The sequence below is a fragment of the Scylla paramamosain genome, chromosome 19 (assembly GCF_035594125.1).
Source record: "Scylla paramamosain isolate STU-SP2022 chromosome 19, ASM3559412v1, whole genome shotgun sequence".
Classification (NCBI taxonomy): domain Eukaryota; kingdom Metazoa; phylum Arthropoda; class Malacostraca; order Decapoda; family Portunidae; genus Scylla; species Scylla paramamosain.
The window spans coordinates 4,763,902-4,784,396 of record NC_087169.1 but is presented as its reverse complement, the minus strand read 5'-3'; the positions used below and the strand labels follow the sequence as shown (position 1 = coordinate 4,784,396).

The window sequence follows — 20,495 nt, the reverse complement described above, 5'->3', positions numbered from 1 at the left end:
GGAGTATGCTTCACATGTCTAGGGGGGGGGGGGTTCCACTCATACTGTTCTTCTAGACAGGGTGGAATCAAAAGCTTTTCGTCTCATCAACTCCTCTCCTCTAAATAATTGTCTTCACCCTCTCTATCACCGCCGCAATGTTGCATCTCTAGCAGTTTTCTACCGCTATTTTCATGCTAACTGCTCTTCTGATCTTGCTAACTGCATGCCTCCCCTCCTCCCGCGGCCTCGCTGCAGAAGACTTTCTTCTTTCTCTCACCCCTATTATGTCCACCTCTCTAACGCAAGAGTTAACCAGTATTCTCAATCATTCATTCCTTTCTCTGGTAAACTCTGGAACTCCCTGCCTGCTTCTGTATTTCCACCTTCTTATGACTTGAATTCCTTCAAGAGGGAGGTTTCACGCCACTTATTCATCAATTTTTGACTACTGCTTTGATCCTTTTATGGGACTGGCGTTTCAGTGGGTATTTTTTTTTATTTGATTTTTGTTGCCCTCCGCCAGTGTCCTTCCCACAAAAAAAAAATATATATATATATATATATATATATATATATATATATATATATATATATATATATATATATATATATATATATATATATATATATATATATATATATATATATATATATATATATACTTTTTTTTCAGTCAGCTGAGTCTGGTGTTTTCCGAGAAGTCGCAGATTTAGGAAACCAAGGTCGGCTTGAATTTCATCTTACGGACCAATTTATGGAAACCCTTGATAAACTCGTTCGACCAGGACACCACGTTTTCATAGATCCAGGAATTACTGTTAAGAACCTCATTGTGGAAGACTTTGCTCAAAAAGGTAACACACACGCAATAAGAACCATCACCTCGAACATAATTATATTTCCCTTTTATTATTGTACTGCTGAACACCGGCCTTTCACAGAAGAAAAAAATAATTTCCCTACTACCTCTAAATTAACTGTTTCTAGTTTCTGTTACTTTAATATGTTTGTACGTCACATGAAATGTGAAATATAGACAACCGATTTAGAAAATGTCAGTGTATTAAGAATACACTGACATTTTCTAAATCGGTTGTCTATATATTTCTAATATACCATATTTTACTTAAAGTCACTCTAATCTTTGGTCACTTTTCCATCTTTGGTTGATTAACTTATCGACAAGTAAAAGCTTCCAAATGAAGGGCGGCCGTTGACTTAAGGAAGAGGATAAAGTAAAGCGATTCACACCTGCTGTCTGTACGCCTTTCCCCTCACTCTCTCTCTCTCTCTCTCTCTCTCTCTCTCTCTCTCTCTCTCTCTCTCTCTCTCTCTCTCTCTCTCTCTCCTCTTCTCCTACTCCTTCATTTTCTTTTTCTCCTCCTCCTCCTCCTCCTCCTCCTCCTCCTCCTCCTCCTCCTCCTCCTCCTCCTCTACCTCCTCCTTTTCCTCCTTATCCTCTCTCTCTCTCTCTCTCTCTCTCTCTCTCTCTCTCTCTCTCTCTCTCTCTCTCTCTCTCTCTCTCTCTCCTCTTCTCCTACTCCTTCATTTTCTTTTTCTCCTCCTCCTCCTCCTCCTCCTCCTCCTCCTCCTCCTCCTCTACCTCCTCCTTTTCCTCCTTATCCTCTCTCTCTCTCTCTCTCTCTCTCTCTCTCTCTCTCTCTCTCTCTCTCTCTCTCTCTCTCTCTCTCTCTCTCTCTCTCTCTCTCTCTCTCTCTCTCTCTCTCTCTCTCTCTCTCTCTCTCTCTTATTTGTAGAAATCTACATCGTATGTGTTTACAGAATTGCTGTACATATACTTCACACATACAACAAATTAGGCTAAAGAAGTCACTGTTAATGCCTTCTGTCTGAAAGCCTCTCTCTGTCCTGTCTGTAACAGCCACACATTCACTGCAGTCTTGAACTGCTGCCTGGTCCAGCCTTTAACATATGGCTGCACGGTAACAAACGCGTTTCACCAGTCAATGTATGTGTTCAGAAATTGTGTTTGCTGGTGCCACGTTCTACACCTGGGCTGTAGCAGCTCCCCAGGGACGCGTATGACAGCTCTGGTGGTGACTTCGGCATGTCGGGGAGGCTGCCGGAGAGCCTGTAGGTGCGGAACCCGTTGCTGTTGCACCTTGAACATGACGGTGAGGCCCGCCACGTCCCACCGGTGCTGGAGGATGTGCAGTGCAGGCTGTAGATCGAGCACACTGTTCCTGATGAGCCTCGCCGCACGGTCTTGCACCTTGTCCAGGAGAACGAGGTGCCTGTTGGCCGCGCCGCCCCAGGCCAGGCACGCATACTCCAAGGAGTAGCGGACCTGCGTCTTGTAAAACTTAGTCCCTTGGCGTCAAGGAGGTAGGAGATTCTCCTCAGGGATACCAGCTTTCCCGAGGCCTCTCTGGCGAGTTGCTCCACGTGGGTTCTGAAGGTCAACTTACGGTCATAAGTGACCCCCCCCCCCCCCGCAGCTCTACGTCTTGCCGCGGCGTCAGTGTCTCCCCGTTGAAGGAGAGGCACGGGGACGGCCCATCGATGTCAAGAGCCACAACGGCTGTGGTTTTGCCTTGGTCCAGGGCCCCACTCCACTCCGCCGAGAGGAGCAGGTGCAGGTCTGCCGCCGACCTCCTCTGCCTGCACTCAAACTGTCTGTTGCTCAGCAGGTGGTGCCTCTCGAGGAGCCGCGTGACTCTCGAGGCCACAACAGTTTCCAACACTTTGCTCAGCACAGGCAGCAGGGACAGGGGTCTGTAGTTTTTTGCCTCTGTCTTTGCATTTTTCTTGTGCAGACGCACCACACTAGTCCCCTTCCACATTTCAGGCCATGTGGCGTTGCCGAGGCAGTGGTTAAAGAGTGAAGCGAGTGGGCGCGCCAGCTCCGCAGCACACTGGTGTAGTACGTGGGTACTAATGTCCTGTGGCGCCACCGCTTTTTTCTCGTCCAAGTTTGCGAGTATCTCTTTCACTTCCTCTTCACTTGTGTTCGCTGTCACTGGTGTTTCTTTCACAATTTGAGGGAGTAGTGGAGATGGTCTTTCAGAGTCGGGGATGCACATCTTTTCAGCGAAGTGCTTAGCCAGGAGATCCGCCTTGTCACAAGCAGCGTGGGCAATGTTGTCGTCTGCCCGGTGGAGTGTAGGGATGGAAGTGCTCCGCGACTCACCCTGCTGGTCTTTGATAAGGTTCCACCACTGTTTACAACCAACCTTGCCTCCCCTTAGCTTACTCTTGAGGTTAGCTTTCCACTGCTCCACTGCCCATGTTTGCGTGGTATTCATGTGCACTGTTGCCTCTCGGTGCCTTGAACTGTTCCTAGCAGTAGGGTGTTTCTTAAGAGCAAGCCATGCTCGGTGCTTGGCGTCAGAGGCAGCGCGGCACGCAGGACCAAACCAGGGCTGGTCTGATGCCTTGGTTTTGTGGTCCGAGTGCAGCACCCAGCGGGCCTCCAGGGCGTGGAGCAGATGGGTGAGCCGCCTCACCTGCTAGCGTCGCTGCGCAGCACGTCTACCCAGTCCGTGGTCCTCAGGGCGGCACGGAGGGCATCCCAGTCGGCGGCCTCCCACCTCCAGAGGGTGCGGGTGAAGCTCTCCTCTCGTGGTGTCCTGAATTGCATCCTGGTGAGGACAGCCACGTCGTCTGAGGTGTCCAACAAAGTCGAGTGGAAAACACTGTACTGTGTGGGGAGGCAGGTCTGTCACTACTGGGTTCAGGGATGACCCAGACTGTGCGGTGACATAAGGTGACATAATTGTGCATGTCGTGCACAATCAGTAGGGAATTAAAAGCGTCTCTCACCGTGTGCTGATTCAGGTTGCTAATCACTACCACATTGTCACATTGACTGATCGTCATGAAAGTGTCCAAGTTTTCTGGCAGGTAGTCTAGCAACACTCTTCCCTGCGATGGAGACCGATAGCAGCTCACACACAACAGACCTTTCTCGTTACTGTTCGTTATTTTTAATACCAGGAGCTCAAGTTCCCCGGGCATGGGCGTGGGAGGCTCTACAACCTGAGCACTGACCGTCTCTTTGCAGCAGAAGGCCACGCCCCCGCCTTGTGTAGAGTGGTCTTTCCTTACCCAGGCCGAATACTCTTTAACTCGGGCGTAATTACCTGGCACCTTGGAATCGAGAAAGGTCTTACACAGAAACACTAAATCCACATTATTCTTAATGATAACACTGTGAGTGAGCTCCCCAATGTTCGTATGGAAGCCTCTCACGTTGGCCGACAGTATCTTAAGTTCACTATTGGGTGGCTCGTAGCATCGCTGAATAGTGTTGGGGAGCTGCTCCATACTCTAAGCCATAAGGGTGAGGGGCAAGGGGCCAGGGGAATCGGGAAGCTGGCGGCACTATACGGGTTACCGGTGGGGGCTCGGCTAGCCTCTGGCGTGAACCAGGCTGCTGAAGCTGCCAAGCAACGTTTCTCAGCGCGAGTAACATTTCCTGGCCACTCTGCTTCACTGCCTGCACCAGCTCCTGTTGCCTCTCGTCGGTATCCCTCACACAGTAGTCCAAGGCTGAGCGGAAGCACCCTCGGCAGTATTAACACACCTTCCTAGGGTGCTGCTCTGGCGTGTGACGTGGACTGCTGTTCTGATGACGCCTGGACTAGTGATATTGCTCCAACCCCTGCCGAGGTAGTGGTACTGCCTCTCTCTCCGAGAGGGCGTTCTGTCTCGTTACTAGCCTTTTCTTTCTTTTGGGTGGTCGTTGGTGCCCTATTGCCTGTCTGTACTCAGTCGAGCTGTCCTTGTCTCTCAACGAATACCACCTGTTAGTGACGTCAGCTGCCCGGGCTGAGAGGAGGATGTGGGAGAAGCGACGGACAGCGCTTCACCTCTTTCCTACGCTGATACGAGTGAGGGTGGGAGAGGAGTAAGGGACAGCGCCTCACCTCTTTCCTCAGCTGATTCGAGCAAGGAGTGATGTGAAGAGGGGGTGGGGGCCGGTTGGTGGGTGATCCTCCTTGTTGTTACCCCTTCGCTGCTTCAGGCGCCAGGTCAGGTGAGGAAGAGCGAGGGGTGTTGGTCGGTGAGGGGGGGTAAGAGATGTATTTTCCTTGGTGTCCACGGGGACGGTGAATGCAACCTCATCCAAAATTTTGTGAGGTCTGGCTGAACACGCCACTGACCTCTGCTGCAGGTCCTCGCTGGCGTGAGTGGCCAAGAGGGTGTCCATTATGGATATGGCCTCTACTAGCACACACCTTTTCTCGGTAAGACCTGCAGTTATGGATCTGTAGTTTGTCAGCTGGCCTTTTGTCGTGGCCAGCTCACTGCGAACCTTTCTTAATTGTTGTAGCAACTCCTCCTTTGTTAGGGTGTCCAGGCCATCCTCCTGCTGCTCCTGAATCAGATCCGCTGATGGTGTAGGGGGAAGAAATGAGGAGAAAAGGGACACTGTAGGTTGTTGTGAGTTTTCCACAAAAAATGTGACAGGATCAGTTATCCCCGCCAGGGCGGGGAGCTGACCTGTGTTGCGGCACCTGTACTCTGTCGCGTCGCCCATATAGTGGACGTGGCAGAGGTTGGGGCAGGATTCTGTGGTGCTCTGCTGATCGGTCGTTGGTGAAGCCTTACGGCAACAGAATGTACACCAGTAACTTGGTTTGTACCCACAGTATATATATATATATATATATATATATATATATATATATATATATATATATATATATATATATATATATATATATATATATATATATATATATATATATATATATATATATATATATATATATATATATATATATATATATATATATATATATATATATATATATATATATATATATATATATATATATATATATATATATATATATATATATATATATATATATATATATATATATATATATATATATATTATTTTATTTTATTTTTTTTATGTAGGAAAGACACTGGCCAAGGGCAACAAAAATAAAATTAAAAAAAAATGCCCACTAAAATGCCAGTCCCATAAAAGGGTCAAAGCAGTGGTCAAAAATTGGTGGATAAGTGTCTTGAAACCTCCCTCTTGAAGGAATTCAAGTCATAGGAAGGTGGAAATACAGAAGCAGGCAGGGAGTTCCAGAGTTTACCAGAGAAAGGCATGAATGACTGAGAATACTGGTTAACTCTTGCATTAGAGAGGTGGACAGAATAGGGGGGGGAGAAAGAAGTAAGTCTTGTGCAGCGAGGCCGCGGAAGGAGGGGAGGCATGCAGTTAGCAAGATCAGAATAGCAGCTAGCATGAAAATAGCGGTAGAAGACAGCTAGATATGCAACATTGCGGCGGTGAGAGAGAGGCCGAAGACAGTCAGTTGGAGGAGAGCAGTTGATGAGATAAAAAGCTTTTGATTCCACCCTGCCTAGAAGAGCAGTATGAGTGGAACCCCCCCAGACATGTGAAGCATACTCTATATTTGGACGGATAAGGCCCTTGTACAGAGTTAGCAGCTAGGGGGGTGAGAAAAACTGGCGGAGACGTCTCAGAACACCTGACTTCATAGAAGCTGTTTTAGCTAGAGATGAGATGTGAAGTTTCCAGTTCAGATTATAAGTAAAGGACAGACCGAGGATGTTCAGTGTAGAAGAGGGGGACAGTTGAGTGTCATTGAAGAAGAGGGGATAGTTGTCTGGAAGGTTGTGTCGAGTTGTTAGATGGAGGAATTGAGTTTTTGAGGCATTGAACAATACCAAGTTTCCTCTACCCCAATCAGAAATTTTAGAAAGATCAGAAGTCAGGCGTTCTGTGGCTTCCCTGGGTGATATATTTACCTTCTGAAGGGTTGGCCGTCTATGAAAAGACGTGGAAAAGTGCAGGGTGGTATCATCAGCCTAGGAGTGGATAGGACAAGAAGTTTGGTTTAGAAGATCATTATTGAATAATAAGAAGAGAGTGGGTGACAGGACAGAACCCTGAGGAACACCACTGTTAATAGATTTAAGAGAAGAACAGTGACCGTCTACCACAGCAGCAATAGAACGGTCAGAAAGGAAACTTGAGATGAAGTTACAGAGAGAAGGATAGAAACCGTAGGAGGGTAGTTTGGAAATCAAAGCTTTGTGCCAGACTCTATCAAAAGCTTTTGATATGTCCAAGGCAACAGTAAAAGTTTCACCAAAATCTCTAAAAGAGGATGACCAAGACTCAGTAAGGAAAGCCGGAAGATCACCAGTATAGCGGCCTTGACGGAACCCATACTGGCGATCAGATAGAAAGTTGTGAAGTGATAGATGTTTAAGATCTTCCTGTTGAGGATAGATTCAAAAACTTTAGATAGGCAGGAAATTAAAGCAATAGGACGGTAGTTTGAAGGATTAGAACCTTTTTAGGAACAGGTTGAATGTAGGCAAACTTCCAGCAAGAAGGAAAGGTAGATGTTGACAGACAGAGCTGAAAGAGTTTGACTAGGCAAGGTGCAAGCACGGAGGCACAGTTTCGGAGAACAATAGGAGGGACCCCATCAGGTCCATAAGCCTTCCGAAGGGTTTAGGCCAGCGAGGGCATGGAAAACATCATTGCGAAGAATTTTAATTGGTGGCATGAGGTAGTCAGAGGGTGCAGGAGAGGGAGGAACAAGCCCAGAATCGTCCAAGGTAGAGTTTTTAGCAAAGGTTTGAGCAAAGAGTTCAGCTTTAGAAATAGATGTGACAGCAGTGGTGCCATCTGGTTGAAGTAGAGGAGGGAAAGAAGAAGAAGCAAAGTTATTGGAGATATATTTGGCTAGATGCCAGAAATCACGAAGGGAGTTAGATCTTGAAAGGTTTTGACATTTTCTGTTTATATATATATATATATATATATATATATATATATATATATATATATATATATATATATATATATATATATATATATATATATATATATATATATATATATATATATATATATATATATATATATATATATATATATATATATATATATATATATATATATATATATATATATATATATATATATATATATATATATATATATATATATATATATATATATATATATATATATATATATATATATATATTTATTTATTTTTATTTTTATTTTTCTCCAGGCACGTGTGATTTCTTCATTTCAAAAGAGGGGTTTCTTCCTTTTTCGGCCGCACTCATCACTCAGAAGGGCAGTCCTCTGCATCACAGCATTAATAAGAAGTACATATTGGTTGATATTGTTTTGATATGTTGATGTTTTTTTTTTTTTTTATGTAGGAGGGACACCAGCGAAGAGCAACAGTAATCCAATAAATAAAAAAAAAAAGAAAAACAGGCCCACTGAGATGCCAGCCCCAAAAAAAGGACAAAAGCGGCAGTAAAAAAAATGAAGAATAAGTGTCTTGAAACCTCTCTCTTGAAGGAATTCAAGTCATAGGAGGGTGAAAAAACAGAAGCAGGAATGGAGTTCCAGAGTTTATCAGAGAAAAGGATGAATAATTGGGAATACTGGTTAAGTTTTGCATTAGAGAGGTAGACAGAATAGGGGTGAGAGAGAGAAGAAAGTCTTCTGCAGCGAGGCCGCGGGCGGAGGGAAGGCATGCAGTTAGCAAGATCAGAAGAGCAGTTAGCATGAAAATAGCTGTAGAAGATAGCAAGAGATCCAACATTGTGGCGATGAGAAAGAGGCTGAAGATAATTAGAGGAAAGGAATTGATGAGACGAAACACTTTTGATTCCACCCTTTCTAAATGAGCGGTATGAGTGGAACCCCCTCCTCCGCCCACCAGACATGTGAAGCATACTCCATACATGAACGGATAAGGCCCCTGTACAGAGTTGGTAGCTGAGAGGGTGAAAAAAAAAAAAAAAAAAAACTGGCGGAGATGTCTGAGAACGCCTAACTTCATAGTGGATAGAGATGAGATATTGAGTTTCCAGTTTAGACTATAAATAATAGACTGACCGAGGATATTCATTGTAGAATATGGGGGCAGTTAGATGTCATTGAATAAGAGGGGATAGTTTTCTGTAAGGTTGTATGAAGATGATAGATGGAAGAAATGAATTTTTTGAGGCATTGAACAATACCAAGTTTGCTCTGCCCCATTTATAAATTTTAGTAGTCAGGCGTTCTGTGGCATCCCTTCATGAACTGTTCACCTGTTTACTTGCCGAAAGGTTGGACGTTTACGAAAAGACGTGGAAAAGTGCAAGGTGGTATATCATCAACGTAGGAGTGGATAGGACAAGAAGTTTGGTTTAGAAGATCATTGATGAATAACAGGAAGAGAGTGGGTGACAGGACAGAACCCTGAAAAACACAACTGCTAATAGATTTAGAAGAATAGTGACCGTCTACCACAACAGCAATAGAACGGTCAGAAAGAAAATTGGAGATGAAGTGAGAGAAGGATAGAAGCCAAAGCAGGGTAGTTTGGAAATCAAGGCTTTGTGCCAGACTCTATCAAAAGCTTTTGATATGTCTAAGGTAAGAACAAAAGTTTCACCAAAAATCTCTAAAAGTGGATAAGCAAGACTAAGTAAGGAAAAAAACTGAAGATTACTAGACGGAACTTGACGGAACCCATACTGGCGATCAGATAGAAGGTTCTTACGTGATAGATGTTTAAGAATCTTCCTGTTGAGGATAGATTTAAAACTTTAAATAGACAGAAAATTAAAGCAATAGTCTGTGTGTGTGTGTGTGTGTGTGTGTGTGTGTGTGTGTGTGCGTGTGTGTGTGTGTGTGTGTGTGTGTGTGTGTGTGTATGTTTGTGTGTGTGTGTGTGTGTGTGTGTGTGTGTGTGTGTGTGTGTGTGTGTGTGTGTGTGTGTGTGTATGTGTGTGTGTGTTTGTGTTTGTTTGTGTTTGTGTTAGGTATGAGAGTTGAGAGAGAGAGAGAGAGAGAGAGAGAGAGAGAGAGAGAGAGAGAGAGAGAGAGAGAGAGAGAGAGAGAGAGAGAGTATAACATTGCAGTATTCCTGTTTTCTAGCTCAACAACCTCCACCTCCTGTCCACCCTAAGACAGACGTCCACCTCACTACTTAATTTTGCCATCCGTTTGAATAACACTGTTTTAAGTTAAGGGAATCTAGTTTCAACTTTTCTTTTTTTATTGAAAGGCATGAAAGTAGAGAAAATTTGTTAAGTTTTGTCTCTGTAAGGTGGATGGATAATGTAGCTGTGAGAGTACAAAATTATATGATGCTGCAAGAAGGGTATGGGACGTACCGTCACCAAAAGCAAATAGAAAGTCTTGCGTAGCGAGGCCGGAGGAAGTGGAGGAGGTAAGCCGTCAACCATTTGGTAAGAATAATAACCATAACAATACTGGTGAAAGATACTAAGAAATGTAAAATATCGGAAAAGTATCGGAGATTGAAGACATTAAGTTAAAGGATAGTCCATGAAAAGTAAGAACTTTTCCTTTAAATCTTTTTAATAAAGCTATACGAGATGAGTCCGTTTTCTACATAAAGTTCATCCATTCTTAACGCAAGGACGGCTAAGGCACCTGTATAGGGTTGGTAATGACTCACTGTATCTAAAACTCCAAGGAATCCGATTTAGAAAGAGGTCAAATATGAAATAGATTTTTTTAGTAAATTATAATATCCTACATATAATAACTGCTCTATCACCTTGTTATTTTTCTTCTTATACAGAGTGATGTCACTGATGGAGTCCGGTCTATTCAGATATTGGTTCGAGACAAGTGTGCCTAACTCAACTTCCTGCAAAAATCCACCCCGGAGATACCTGCTAAACTCAACAATATCCCTTGCAAATATATGGGTATCTATTCATTTACATCATTATGATGTTATGCATGTCAATAAATATAAATAAGAAACAATCACATACTAGAAAGAACGTGTGTGTGTGTGTGTGTGTGTGTGTGTGTGTGTGTGTGTGTTAAAGTGCGAATGTAAGTGTGTGTCAGGATTCCTTTACTGAGTTCGAGGTAGGAGAATGCCTTTTAATGTAGGACTTTGATTTTGTGTTTAAGGACTGCTAGCAATAATAAATGTCTTCTTTGACCTAGATCCTTAAGGAGGTTTCGAACCCGTGCGTGCCCTTAGATCTAATTTTCGCTCTGTGGAACATCACCATCTTGTTCTCATAGAAAATACTGACAGCAAACGTTTCTCGATTCTTTCCTACGTTCCTTTATCCTCACTTAAAAGCCCGAACTGGATGGCGTGTTTATTTCTGCAATGACAACTTGCTCAGGTGCCCACAAACCTGATTTTTTTTTTTTTTCCCTTCTGGCTTAGAGTTCAAAAGTAACTTTCCCATTATACTCACGTATATTATTTATCTCTCATCTAACCAAGAAATATCCTTTAATTATTTAATTTCCGAGTGCGTACAACCTGATTCCGGTGATCTTATATATATATATATATATATATATATATATATATATATATATATATATATATATATATATATATATATATATATATATATATATATATATATATATATATATATATATATATATATATATATCCGAAAAAAAATGTAGTAGTTATAGTTAGCTCTGAACGGCAAATAGGGTATAATGATTAATTTTTAGGAGTGTTAAAAGTAGAAGGCCTGAAGTAATATTAAAGTTATACAGGGTGTAACTCGAGTTTCTGCAAATACTGGAAAAAAAAGTGAAATAACATGTAATTTTAAGTAGGAAATGTTCATACACATATGCATTTTAAGGCTTTGTTTACCCATCAAAGGAGTTGACAATGCATTGGACTCACACGTGTGCTATCCGTGTAGCTATGGGGTGATGGACAGACGGTTGCAATGTCGCAGCCTCGGAGGTGCCACCTGGTCAAATTACGAATGGTTTAATGTTTTTTTTTTTTTTTTTTTTGCAGGCTATGGAATATTACAGTATCTTATAACAAGGCAAATCGCATTAAAAAGCATGCAATTTACCGATAAGCATCACACGACAACATTATTGCGGTGATTAAAAGTACTCCTGTAAAATACTACATGACATCATCGAAGCGAGGAAGTAGGGGAGAGGACTCCGAGCGACTTTGAAAACAGCTGAGTGATGATGCCACGTAGCATCTTACATGAGTACTTTTAATCACCGGAATAATGTTGTCGTGTAATGCTTATCGGTAAATTATATACTTTTTAATACCATTTGTCTTGTTATAAGATACTGTAATATTGCATAGCTTGCAAAAAATAAGATTAAACTATTCGTAATTTGACTAAGTGGCACTTCCGAGAATGCGACACTACAACCGTCTGTCCGTTATCTCATTGTACCTCTCGTTATTTAATATACAATTATTTAATAATTTAACATTGTCTCACCGATCATTCAAAATCTTATTATGAATATTCCTTTTTAATTGCAAAGTGTTTAATAATTCCTACCATGTTATACATTCCTATATTATCGGTGTTTCCACACCGATAATATATATATATATATATATATATATATATATATATATATATATATATATATATATATATATATATATATATATATATATATATATATAGATAGATAGATAGATAGATAGATAGATAGATAGATAGATAGATAGACAGATAGATAGATATATTGTTACAACCACCAATTCCTGCCCATCCCATAGTTCCCTGAAATGGTCTGGCTTCCCCTAAGTCACCCTCTACAAGACTGGGTACAGGGCTTGAGATGGGTTACAAGGTCCTCTTTAGACTCTTGTACATTTTACCAGACGGTCATAACACCAGGTTACACTTATGGGTAGCCACTCTTTTTCTTCCATTCACAGACATGGAAATATTACGACAATAACTAACTCCAACAGACAGGAAAAAATCGCCAGCAACGTTCTAGGGAGAGACCGAGGTTGCTTTTAACCTCACAGAGGAGTCATGTCATAATGTACACTAAGTGCCTTACAAATGAAGTGCTTTCCAGACACATTAAAGGGGAGTCACTTTAACGCTATACACATAAGCAGGGGCATATTCCTGTAACTGACTCAAATAACCATTTAAGGCAAGTGTTCTACCTGGCTATAATCCCTTCTTAGTCTCCTCTGATCACGCTGTTTGCCTTCATATATCTATCTTTTGTGGTGGCTGGACGATGACTGAAGAGTGGGAACGTAGCTTGAATCCATGTCTCAGGCAGTGACTTACATGAAGGGATAGGGAGAGGAACAAGTCACATCCCACTCTCCCTCCACGTTTCGCATTGTCACTAAAGTCACAGGCTGCTAACCAGAATAAATAAAAGAAGTACTATCGTAAAATTCTGGTGATTAAATATGGAGCCTGGGTGAATACTGATTAAGCCATCGTCAAGGGTAATTCTTCCACTAACTGCTGGGTGAGACTCAAATTGATACATCAACCGAAAGTAAAAGAAGATACGTAAGGAATACGAGTGACTGCCGGTGGAAAATCTTAACGGTAATTCTCAGGGACTGAGAGGCTGCGGGTTGATGACATGTTCCTTTTCTGCACTCTTCCTATTTTTTTCTCTCTCTCACCCCTTGTCTTTCTTCTCAGCTTTTTCTCTCATTTCCCTCTTTGCACTCTCATTTCTTATTCCAGATCCGCCATACACACACACACACACACACACATATATATATATATATATATATATATATATATATATATATATATATATATATATATATATATATATATATATATATATATATATATATATATATATATATATATATCCTACACCAGACTCGTAGTCCCCACCAGAGGAGGGGACCAGAAATGTCCCCAAGTCGGACTGCGTTTCTTGTACCGACCCTGAGTGTCTTGACACTTCAACTTTTCTTCATGAACTTCTGTAACATTTAAAAATCTAATCTTCAATTTGTAGAACACCACCTCTTTACTAAACCTAATCTTCTTTTCCTTAGTGAAACACAACTGAGGCAAATGACAGTAGTGCTTTTTCTGTTCCCTCCTACTTTCTATCTCTTCATTTTCAATCCAAGGTTGGATGTTGCGTCTGTGCAACATGACTTAACCTGCTCTTGTGCCCGCGGTTTTGAATTTCCCTAGTTTTCCACTGTCTGACTACGAGTACGGAGTCACTCTCAAATTAAATTTATCTGTGATGTATACCTCTCACCTAACTACTCTGACTACAAGTAATTCTTTGTCTACTTAACATACAAAGTGAAACACATTCTGACTCTCTTCCATTTTGTGGAGATCTTTATTTTATTATTCACCACCAGCTTTGTTTTTTTTTTTCTCTTCACTGACCATCCTAGTGAACTTCCCTTTAACTTTGCTATCCTCCTTAACTTAAAGGTACTTGTGCAACACCCAACTCATATTTCTGACCATCTTGGAGATACGCCCTACATTCTTGACCTTTTCCTAGCCGATAATCCTTCTGCTTATAATGTTATGTTATCTTTTCTGTTGGGCTCCTTTTATCATAATTTAACATCTGTATCTTGTTCTATCACTCTAATCCCTCCCCTGGATTCCTCAAACCGGAGGTGCTTCTGGCGTTTTCGCTTTGCTAATTGGGGTAGCTGAGGAGGTATTATTGTAATTTTCCTTGGACTGTCCTTCCTTCCGTATCCGTGTCCCTTTGTTGAGCGCAGTGATAGTGTCTGGCATAGAGGCTTTTGATAGAGTGGTAAAAAGCTTTGATTTCCAAACTATCCACCTACAGCTTCTATCCTTCTCTCTGTAACTTCATCCCATGTTTCCTCTCTGACAGTTCTATTGCTACCGTTGTACACGGTCACTTCTTTTAAATGTATCAAATTTATTAACAGTGGTTTTCCTCAGGATTCTGTTGTCACCCACTCTCTTCATATTGTTTATCAATGACCTTCTACATCAAATTTATTGTCCTGTCAACTCCTTTGTTGATGATACTACCCTGCACTCTTCCACGTCTTTTCGCCGACGTCCTACTCATCTGGAAGTTCACACAGGGAAGCCATAGAACACCTGACTTCTAATGTAGGAGAAATTCCTGATTGGAGCAGAGCAAATTTATTATTGTTTAATGTTTCAAAAACTCAAATTTTCCATCTATCATCTCGACACAACCTTCCAGGCAACTATCCCCTCTTCTTCAATGACGCTCAAATGTCCCCCTCTTCCACACTTAACACCCTCGGTCTGTCCTTTACTTATAATGTAATTTGGAAACTTCACTTCTTATCTATAACTAAAATGGCTTCTTTGAAATTAGGTGTTCTGAGTAGTCTCAGTTTTCGTCTTCCCCAGTTGCTGACTGTACAGTGGCCTTATCCATCCATGTATGAAGTGTGCTTTACATGTATGGAAAGGGTTGGTGGTTCCACTCATACCGTTGTTTTAGACATGGTGGAATCTAAAGTTTTTCATCATAACTCCTTACCTCTAACTGACTGTTTTCAGCCAATTTCTCATCGCCGTAAAGTTGCATCTCTTGATATTGTGGCTGAGACTTAGGTTGAAGAAGATGACTGTCACCCTTGTTCCCTTTACTCGTTCTGCCTCTCACCGATAACAAAGCAACTTTACGGATCAGTTCTGAAGCCTTGTAACAAAACTTGAAACATAAGAACATAAGAATTAAGGGAAGCTGCAAGAAGCGACCAGGTTTACACGTGACAGTCCCTGTATGAAATATACCTACCTATTTCCATCTATTATCCCATCCATAAACTTGCCTAATCTTGTCTTAAAGCTCTCTAATGTCCTAGCACTAACAACATGATTACTGAGTCCGTTCCACTCATCTACCACTCTATATGAGAAACAATTTCTTCCTATCTCTTTCTTAAACATAAATTTTTCAAGCTTGAACCTGTTATTTCTGGTTGCTGATCGTAAGAATTTCGCTTACATCCCCCTTGTACCACTTAAAGACTTCTATCAGGTTCCCTCTTAACCTACGTCTCTCTAAAGAATGTAAATTTAACAACTTCAATCTCGCCTCGCAAGGAATACTCCTCATCCCCTGTATCCTTTTTGTCATTATCCTCTGTACTGATTCTAATAGACCTATATCTTTCCTGTAATGTGGGACCCAGAACCACACAGCGTAGTGTAGATGAGTTCTGAGCAGCGCCAAGTATAACTTCCGGCCTTCTACATTTAACACTCCTAAAAATTAATCCTAGGACCCTATTTGCCCTGTTTCTGGCCTCTAGACGGACCTCTGGGACTCCTAGAAGGAGTTCAGAGCTAACTATAATTCCTAAAACTTTCTCGTATCCTGTACCTACTAGAGTTTGGTTGTTTAATGTGTACCTACTGTGTGGGTTTCCTCTACTACGCTAAGCACTTTGCATTTATTGATATTAAATTGCACTTGTCATCTATCCATCCATTCATTAATCCTATCTAAATCTGCCTGCAAGGCGATGGCATCCGATTCTGACCTAATTAATCTACCTATCTTTGTGTCATCCGCAAATTTACTAACATCACTACTAATTCCACTATCCAAGTCAATGATGTATATTAGAAATAGCAATGGACCTAATACTGATCCCTGTGGCACCCTATTAATTACATGACCCCACTCGTATTTCGAGCCGTTTATTACAACTCTTTGTCGCTTGTCGCTAAGCCATGACCCTATCCAGCCTAACACCTTCCCATTAACCTTTCTCAGGAGAAACCTTGTCAAATGCTTTATTGATGTCCAGATATAAGATATCATAACTATCACCGTTATCTACTGCCTCGTACACTTTACTGTAAAAACGTAACAAGTAGCAAGACTTCCTCTTTCTGAAGCCATGCTGTGACTGATTTATCAAGATATGTTTTGTCTAAATGTTCTCTAATGTTCCTCGCTATTATTGACTCTACTATTTTACCTACAATTGAAGTTAAGCTGACAGGTCTATAGTTAGACGCTAAAGTTTAATCTCCTTTCTTAAAGATGGGTACTACATTAGCCTGCCTCAACATTACTGGTACTGGTATGACTCAATTGATTTCCTAAAGACAGAAACTAATAACCTCTTTGCATTCCTTAAGTACTCTGGGATATATATCATCTGGTCATGGTGTCTTGAACTTTTTAGCCTATGTATCTCCTGTTCCACTATCTCCCTAGTTATGGAAATATCTGTCAGCTTCTCATTCTCATCTGCTCTAAACATCTGTTCACTATCTGGTATATCGTGCATGTTTTCCTGGGTAACGACAAATTAACAATACATATGAAACAATACATTGCTTTTTTCCTCACTCACTCACTCGTTCACTTTTTTTCTCGCTTGCTCACAACACTCACTTGCTCGCTCACTCGTTCTTTCACTCACAAGACTTCCCCCTGACTCTACATATTACAATATTCATATGATTGCGTAGGTCGGCGTATCCTAGAGCCCCGGCGTAACTGTGGGCCTTCCAGGCTGTTAACATTTTCCTCCTCCTCCTCCTCCTCCTCCTCCTCTTTCGTACTGTCGTCCTCTTCTTCTTCGGTAGTGTCTTCGTCAGAGCACCAAGCTAGGGGCCTCACTTGGATTACCAAGGCGTCGTTGTCGTTTACTGCGTCAGACTTCTTCGTGGTTGATCATTCCCCCCATGGAGGGTAGTGGATACATGATTAACTATAGATCACGCACATGGCAGGGCATGCCATCAGCCTCAACATTCTGATCAGAAATAACGCTTGTAACCGTGGCCTCTGTACTTCTCGAATCGCCGCACCTGCTGGAGTGTCGAATCCATATGCGATCTCCGACGCTGTAACGGCACTGGCTGGTCACTAGGTTTGCCTCACTTGATCGATGCCAATTAACCGTCCTGCATAACTGAATAACTGGCTGGCCACATACAAACAGTTGGCTAGTCAGCTGGCCGCACAAAGAGAAGATCGTCCGCCTTGTCAGTTTTTGTGGCATGTCTTCGATGTTATTGTCCCGCTTCCAGGACAGGCCTCTGCGCTCCCGACAACCCCCCCACCCACCCCCAAGACTCTCATGCTGAGCACTCTAGTTCCTTAAGATATGTGCTCAGCAGGTTTACATACCAGACCGTGAGGTCTCAAATGACACTTGACGTCTACTGCAGTGCACTTTCATCACACGGTGCTCAGAATTTTCTTCAGAACGAAAGGTGCGAAGCTCAGGCCAAACACCAACATTGTTAAGCAGTACTGCTGCCCTCTGTATATCACTGTCTGGCACAACCACAAAGATTTGTGGACATATGTTTGTAGGTACGCTTTTCGCAAATCCAGAAGAGCCACTTTCTGTCCCCGCCTGCTCCACTCGCGGAATTTTCTCTGCACAGAATTCTGCTACAATTGCGTGTACACTGAGGTAGGAGTTAAGCTCACGAAAGTCTAGTACTGGGCACACTTAGGGGAATAGTCCCCCTTATTGACCCAGGCATTCTCACTGCATGGAAATAGCCATCCGTTCTTAAAGTCTTCTTAATTGATATCCCTCTCTACCGCAGCTGCTGCCGGCATCACTTCCAGTGATTCCTTCACTCCAAACACACACACACCAACACAACAACACACTGTCGCAAGCGTTCTCACTGTCACTAAGGGACCGGAAAGCAACCTTATCTACACCTCACTCATCCTCACGCATTCATGTTGCTCACGGCTTATGATAGTCAAACTGACATTCTCTCTCCTCCAAAGAGAGCACCTGGGGGCGTACACTATACACTTTTGTATAGTGTACGGTGTCGGTGTCGGTGTCGTCAATAACCAGTCGAACAATAGGGAGTGCGTTCGTTAAAGGCAGTTCAGAGAAATGTCTGGCGCCGGTGTCACCTCTCCCGCACAGTTTCGTGGACACGATGCAGCAATGTGACCGAGCTGTCCACAGCTGTAGCAACGCACGTTTCCACGATCTCTTTGACGCCTACAGCGCTCGGCTAGGCAATCACGAGCGTAGTGGTACGGCTGCCTACACTCGCGACTTAAACATGACGAACATAATAACAATAAAGTGCTTCAAACTTGACGAACATAGTAATAAAAAACAAAACTGTAAAATATGTTGAAAAATAATAAGTACTAAGACCGGTGACACAGTGATCAAAATAATAATGATAAAAGAAAATGTTCATAAAATATGAAGTAAGGAAGATCATAAAATCATTAAACTGTATAATATACCTGAGGTAATTACAATTACAACTTAGGTCGACCTACAACTGATCTGTCGGAACCGATCGCACTCGCATGTCGACAACTACCCCTCTCTCTCTCTCTCTCTCTCTCTCTCTCTCTCTCTCTCTCTCTCTCTCTCTCTCTCTCTCTCTATGTATGTATATATATATATATATATATATATATATATATATATATATATATATATATATATATATATATATATATATATATATATATATATATATATATATATATATATATATATATATATATATATATATATATATATATATATATATATATATATATATATATATATATATAGTAGTGTTTCATATAGGACGAATAAGGCCCTTATATTCTAGAATAAGTATTTGTGGAAAAGAGGAAAAGTGACAATAACGGTAAAAGAAACCCAGCTTATTAGAAGCTTTTTTGGAATAGATATTTGAAATTGACAATGCATTTTTTTTAGGGAAGAACAGACTAAAAAAATTTGATATGAAGCTTATTGGAGATGAGTTTCTGGGGCACTAATCGAACGCTCTATTCTATCCCATTCTTAAATTACAAGAAAAGATTGAAAGACATGCATTATGTAACTTGCCATCTCAGTTTTCTTTAATTCCTGCAGTGTTGGACGTTTGAAAAATGACAGAAAAAATTAGGTAGAGTCATTAGTTTAAGACTGCATAACAGAATTAATAAGATTACTAATGATCACCAAGGACGTCTGGAAAATGACATAAAAAAATCATAGCAGAGTCATCAGTTTAAGAGTGGATAGCAGAATGAATAAGATTACTATTGACTAACGGAAAAAAAAGGTGTGTGTTTGTGTTTGTGTGTGTGTGTGTGTGTGTGTGTGTGTGTGTGTAACCATACCTCTGCAGCTTTTCCAAATGCCTTAAGCCCTCTTTTTCTCGGCAGGGAATGTTCGTGGTACTGAGTGGAGGAGTTTTTCTCGCTCTCGTGGTGTTATTGGCAGAACTTGTCATTACCCGGTTGCGGATGGATTACTTTTAAGGACCTCTCTTATTAATATAATAATTATCGTCATGTTAATTGATGATATATTTATTTTGTGTATTTGCCCTTTTTCGCTTATAGAAAAATTTGTGCCGGTCATAAGGAAATGCCTACGGTGTCATTTTTAAGTATAATAGTTACATTATGTCAAAATATGCCTAACAATAATGAACAGTAGAATAAAAAAAAAACGGATTTTATTAAAGTGTAGTCAACGCTTGCAGACAACCTCCATGGTGTTTAATTTCACCTCGTTATAGTTTAAAACTCAAAAGTTGTTTCGTACAAAATTTCATACAAAATTAAGTTATGGCCCCAATGTTACATCCCAGCTCTTACTGATAAATATATTTTTTTTTAATAGCAGAAAACTATTTTTTTTTTTATGAAGAGATTTTCTTATCAAGAGACCTGGAGTAAAAAAAAAAAGTTGAAAGTATATTTATTAGCCTTC

The 20,495-nt window shown here is 41.3% G+C and overlaps 1 long non-coding RNA gene across 1 annotated transcript; it reads left to right on the top strand.

Annotated features, from left to right (window-relative positions):
- The first annotated feature begins 661 nt into the window (after nt 1–661).
- On the top strand, nt 662–20,246 carry LOC135110042 (uncharacterized). Its single transcript, XR_010273055.1, has 4 exons — nt 662–836; nt 8,028–8,127; nt 10,575–10,704; nt 19,943–20,246. It is a non-coding gene; the product is annotated as an uncharacterized LOC135110042 (long non-coding RNA).
- The last annotated feature ends 249 nt before the right edge of the window (nt 20,247–20,495 follow it).